This window comes from Panicum virgatum, chromosome 6K (assembly GCF_016808335.1).
Source record: "Panicum virgatum strain AP13 chromosome 6K, P.virgatum_v5, whole genome shotgun sequence".
Lineage (NCBI taxonomy): Eukaryota > Viridiplantae > Streptophyta > Magnoliopsida > Poales > Poaceae > Panicum > Panicum virgatum.
In genome coordinates, this window is record NC_053141.1 from 29,713,481 (window position 1) to 29,719,434 (window position 5,954).

A 5,954-nucleotide genomic window follows, 5' to 3' on the forward strand; every position below is an offset into this window, starting at 1 on the left:
TAACCCTTTTTGTTTGTACTTTCTAACCCCCTACCCTCCCCTATAAGTATGAACTGTGTATAACCTCTCCTTTCCTTTTATATAAAATCTACTGTGGGGAACTCCCCCCACAGTCTTTTCACTCAAAAAAAAAGATCGAGTACTTTTTGTATCCATTTACAAATAGTCGGTTGGGTCAAACCAATTCAGGGTCAACCCCCAGTCTTTCTGTAGGAAAGACTAGGTTGGGTCAACCCGAGTTTGGTTCAACCCCCGAACTACTGAAGTCTGCAAGGATCAGGCACTTTTGTACAAGCTTGCAAAATTAGTCGGTTGGGTCAAACCAAATCAGGGTCAACCCCCGGTCTTTTTGCAGGAAGGACTAGGTTGGAACAACCCAAGTTAGGTTCAACCCCCGAACTATATTAGAATTGTGGGAAGTTCATACAATCATTCAGTGCTTTATGCTTTCATGGTGGAATTATCGTCTTCAAGTTATCGGATTGCACTATAGAGCTCTACACTCTTAGGAGTCTAGTGAAATCAAGTAGGCAATCTTATCTACTCGATTGTACTACAGAGCGCTACACTCTTAGGAGTCTAGTGAAATCAAGTAAGCAATCTTATCTACTCGATTGTACTACAGAGCGCTACACTCTTAGGAGTCTAGTGAAATCAAGTAGGCAATATTCTCTACTTAATTGTACTACAAAGCGCTAAAACTCTTAGGAGTTTTAATGAAATCAAGTAGGCAATCTTATCTTTTTTATTACACTACCAGAGCGCTAAACCATTCGGTGGTTAGTGAAATCAGGGTAGGTAATCCTACATTTGTCTGATAATATCAACCCTTCGACTACTACGGTACTCGACAAACGCCAAATTGATGGCCCAAAGCAGAAAACAACAAGCTTTGTGCCCGGCGATCACTCGACCAAGTCTTAACTCGCAAGAGTAACTACTACAAAGATAAGTCGAGTAATTTACTTACAACCATCACATCATGTTTTGCTTCAACATCATATATAGATCATACAAGCATAGCAAGTGTTTAAGCCTCTCCACTTGAGGGCTGCTCCATAGCAATGATAACCTTATTGGCGACAGGTTTCATTTCCTCAACATATTTAGAGAATTTCTCCTCTGAATAGCCATCTGCCATCCCATCACCGATAAGGGCCAAGTTTCCTACAGGCCAGAAAGACTTCACTAATCCTAAGGCATGACCTAAATATTGCCTAAATGTATCAGAAAGAAAGTTGGAAATCCTCTAGGGAGCTCCACAGAGACATTCCACCAGTCTTGTCACCAGGACCGTTTCTTCAACCATCTCGACAACTGCTTGAGCTGCTGCCTCGAGATCGTTTACTTGTTTAGCCATCAGGTCCCGGTCAGCGGCCAAATCCTTGATTTGCTTCATATTTGCGAGAAGTTGTTTGTCGAAATCAGCCTGGATCTTTGTCAGCTTCTCCACAGCATGTGCGTGACGGTACATAATATTCGTCAGATCAATCACCAGTTTATCTCTTTTTACTAACAAGCTTTTGAGTTCTATGTGAATAAAAGACGATCATAAGTATCGATGCAAAATGAAGCAAGGGGACGACGACTACTATGGGTTCAATGGGAGAGTGATCACCTTTCTTCTCCTTGGCCAAATTTTTGTTTTTCTCCTGCAGCTTGTTGCTCCTCTCTTCGAGGGCAGCTTTATCTTTCCCCAGAATATCAATTCTGGACTGCAGGAGATCGACTTGCTGCTTGTGCTCGGCCTTCAGCTCTTCGAAAGCTTTTTCAAGAGCTGCGATCTTCTAGAGCTGTTGTTCCTGATCAGTCGAAAGTCGCAAGCTCTCACCATCTAGTTGAAGCCGCTAAGCTTGGTCGACGACTTGTTTGGCCAGTTCCTGCCAAAGAGGACTTATTACAAGCGCAAAACTACTTGATAGTAAAGATAAGTACTCGACTGTTTGATGACTTACAGTCAAAATATTCTGATTATCCAAGATTTCCGATGCAAGAAAAGCTACTCCCTCCGTCGACTTTTCTGTTTCTTCTTGCAGCTTCTCCTGCATCAACTGGTCGACGTTGGGGACGGCCCCAGAACCTTTTGACAGATCCTCCGATTCTACATCTGCAAGATCCATGGAGTCAAGGAACAGATCGACTACTTTACGAGACCAACTACAAGTTCTTACCAGCATCGGCAATGGAGATCTTTTCCTCCGCGATCTCTTTCTCCACTCCCGCAGAAGTAGCCCCTGCTTTGTTAGCAGAAGAATCCTCGACTGCTGCATCTATTTGGATCACAGTAATCTGAGGATCCGGCAGTACTTGGGGGATATCATTGACTGGTTTGTTGGTCTGGGGATCTCCCAGACCCACGACTCCAAAGTCGGCGGGTTTGCTACACGGCAAGTCAAGAGCCAGAGGACAACAAATCAACAAAAGAATCGCAAGGATTAAGTCAGGAAAGATACACTTACTAACTGGACTTCTTCACGGACATTTTTTTCGGCTTAGTTTGGGAACAATAATTGTCCCCAACTGGTCCTACTCCTTGGACACCTCAGCAGAGTCAGTCGTTGCACTGCTCCCGAGACCAGATTGGGTGGATACAGCAGGGCTGGCAGTTGTGCTCCGTGTGCATTTCTGTGGTGGAGAGCGGGGCCTAAAAAGAAGTTAAATTAACCAACCATCCGGTTATACCCAAGATGAAGAGGTACACTTACATATCATCACCGCCAGCCAATGATGTCCTTCGCTCCCGAGTCTCTGACGACTCGACTTGGGGCTCGCCATCCACCCCATCGAGCTGCGCGGATACGGTTCGGCTCCCATCTTCGCCATTACCACCAGAAGGACCTATTAAGCGAACAAATATCATATTGATCAGATTCAGATAAAGGATTCGAAACATCAAGAATAAAAAGCAGAGCTTTCAGATGCACACTTAGAATCTGCTTCTACGGCAGGCACAATGTCAGAAAGAGGAGTCCTACTCTGATAACGTTTAAGGTTATTCTGCACGAAAAGTCCCAGTTTAATGCTACTATTGGAAATTACAAGTATTCACTACTCGCTACAATGAAACTACTCAAAGATACCTCCCGAGGGCGCCTTCTTGCTCTGAAGGTTCCTCCAATCTTGGCCTCCCCGGCTACATTCTTTAGTAGTCTATTCACCCGATGCTTCAGATCATCATGTGAAATTCTGAACTGGGTGTACCTAGTAGGGTCCTTTTCTCCAATAAATTGGAACCCCAAGTTCACCCGTTGCTGCAGTGGCTGGATTCTTCGAAGCGACCAATGCGCTATAACAAAGGCCCCGCTAATTTGGTGATCCTTCATCAACAGATCTATCTCCTCCAGGAGAAAGTTAACCTGATCTATGTTTCCTCCCCTGGAATTCCAACTATCCTTTTTTACTAGACGGCCAGCAGATCTACGGGGGAGAGAAGGAGACTGATTATGGATGTAGAACCACATCTTCTTCCGGTCGATGACCTTGTCACTTAACTGGTAAGGGATGTACTTCGACTTCACACACTGACAAAGTTGTAAACCGCACCACCGACTACATCTATTTCGATGTCTTTGGGTTGAGGTTTCAAATGGAAAAGATGTTGAAACAGATCGAAATGGGGTTTGACCCCCAAAAAAGCTTTACAAAGATGAACAAAAATAGAGATATGAAGGATGGAATTTGGTGTCAAGTGATGTACTTGAATCCCCCAATGATGAAAAAGATCTCAGAAGAAATCAGAAGTGGGAATTCTGAGACCGCAAAGAACATGAGAGTGAAAAATAATAGATTCGCTATCACCCTCATGAGGAAATGATTCTCCTACAGATTTTCACCAATGAACCATCTCCGGGGGCTAGAGAAGGTCTTCCTCTACAAGACCTAAGAGGTGGAAGTCGGAGCACTTACTCGCTTTCCACCCCAAGCTTTCTGTGTCATCAGCAACTCCGCCCGCCTTCCCTTTCCCCTGGGTCTTCCTGGGCGCCATGGGATGTGGAGAGTGAATCTTTCTTGCTTCACGCTTGGGGGCTAGTGGTGGCTAGTTTCTCGTAGCAAGAAGAGGCAAGAACGGATGAAATGGCAGCGGCAGAATAAACTAAGCTTGGAAGCGTGCTGAACCTAGGTTTACCCGACAGGTTAAATAACATAGCCAGTGGCAGTTTGGCGAATATTTAGAAGCCCAAAGGTCACGTGCCAATCACAGAGTTATTTTCGCCGATAATTTAGGGATTTTTCAACAGAAACAAATCATCCCGAAAAATGGGAACCTCCTTCAAGGTACTCACATTTTTTTTCCGAGATTACATTCTGAGAAAGGAAAATACACAGATCTGATATTGTAAACTACTCGATTCTACTCGAGCTCAGTTACAAAAGAGTCTTCAGCCCAAAATCTATTACAAAGATACAAATCTTGTTAGTTCTAATAGTGAATAAACTTTAAACACTCAGGAACAAGAGACTTTTAGTAAGAAAGACATGCAATCTTGGGAGCATCGCAAATCCTCTTCTTGCATCTTGCAAAGGAATTTCTCCTTCTCCCTGATACGTTTCTGCAACAAAAATAATGCCGTCTCCAAAAATGCCATTGAGGGGGGAATCATTAAAACGCCCCTCAAGAGTATGAAACCACTAGTCCGCCTTAACTTCTGAAACTGCATCTACCTCTAACCACCCATGTACAAGATGCCTAGGATGGATAAGATGAGAGAAGCAAGGCCGACAACTAGGAAGATAGGAAGTATTTTTGTTGCTCGCAAATACTCTTCTAGCATCTATCACTAAGCAGCGACTACTTCTATTAGGAGGGCAAGAACTCTCCAGTGATGAACTCCAACCGAAAGTCATGATTACTATGGAAGAATGATTCTGAAAGAACACCCATCACCTCTTTTATAGAGGAGAACAACGCACTCAAAGTTCACCCGTGATGCTACAAAACAAAAGAGTTCACGGACCAAACAGTGCAGGTTCAAGTCACAGTACAAGCCATGTGACTCTACAGAGAACCGACAGAAATTACTTCTGAAAAGTGACTTTATTCAGAGAATCACTTTTTAGCCCTTTCAGTGAAACGATAAAAGATATGCCACGATTTTTGAATCCTTAATCCTAAATCAAGGGATTTAGATTCAAGGCTCGGGGCCTACGGATATGTGTCATAAATGGCGACTTTTTTCAAGGGAGATTTGAATTTCAAATGAAAATTTGAAAGATTCAGAAAACTGATTCAACCAAAAGCTCGGGGGCTACTCCATATAGAGCGCGAGTACATCACGCACCATATATGAAGGGAGATTTGGGGCTTCAGCAACTCATAGCCTCGATGCAGCTAAAGAAGTACTTGGAGAAATCGATGGACTTAAGGATGGAATGGTGGAGTCAAGAAGCGGTCGAAGCGCTCGGTGATGTCTTTAGAAGTACTCGATGCTTGCAAGACTCGGCTACGAAGAGCTCGGGGGGCTTGTCAGATCCGGGGCAGAGGGACTGCTCACACGCGTGGAATATTTTAGAGTAGGGAATAACACATGGATGTACCCTACCTCCATTGTAACTACTCGAACAGTAGTAGGACTAGCTGATTAAGGAAAACTACCCAACCTTGTTGGAATAAGACTCTAGTAGTACACGGCTAGGACTTTCCATGTAACCCTGTCCCCTCAGATTATATAAGGGCGGGAAGGGACCCCTCCAAAACAACGATACACATCGAACAACACCTAAGGCAATATAAACAACCACATAGGACGTAGGGTATTACGCTCCAGCGGCCTGAACCTGTCTAAATCTTTGTGTTCCTTGCACCATCGCATTCTGATCTCGGCGAGTCCCTGCCTACAATCAATCTCCTCGGGGTATACCTCAGAGCACTTGGTGGTTAAACATTAACAAACGGTCCAGTAACTAAGCAGTAAAGGTGACGACCTTTAATTTGCGCATCACCGCGTGTTGTGATG

At 44.1% G+C, this 5,954-nt stretch overlaps 1 long non-coding RNA gene across 1 annotated transcript; it reads right to left on the reverse strand.

The window, feature by feature from the left end:
- Window positions 1-934: 934 nt before the first annotated feature.
- On the reverse strand, window positions 935-2,614 carry LOC120639161. The gene is made up of 4 exons (XR_005661301.1): window positions 2,172-2,614; window positions 1,956-2,107; window positions 1,619-1,880; window positions 935-1,530 (listed from the first exon to the last, which is right to left on the reverse strand). It is a non-coding gene; the product is annotated as an uncharacterized LOC120639161 (long non-coding RNA).
- Window positions 2,615-5,954: the final 3,340 nt, after the last annotated feature.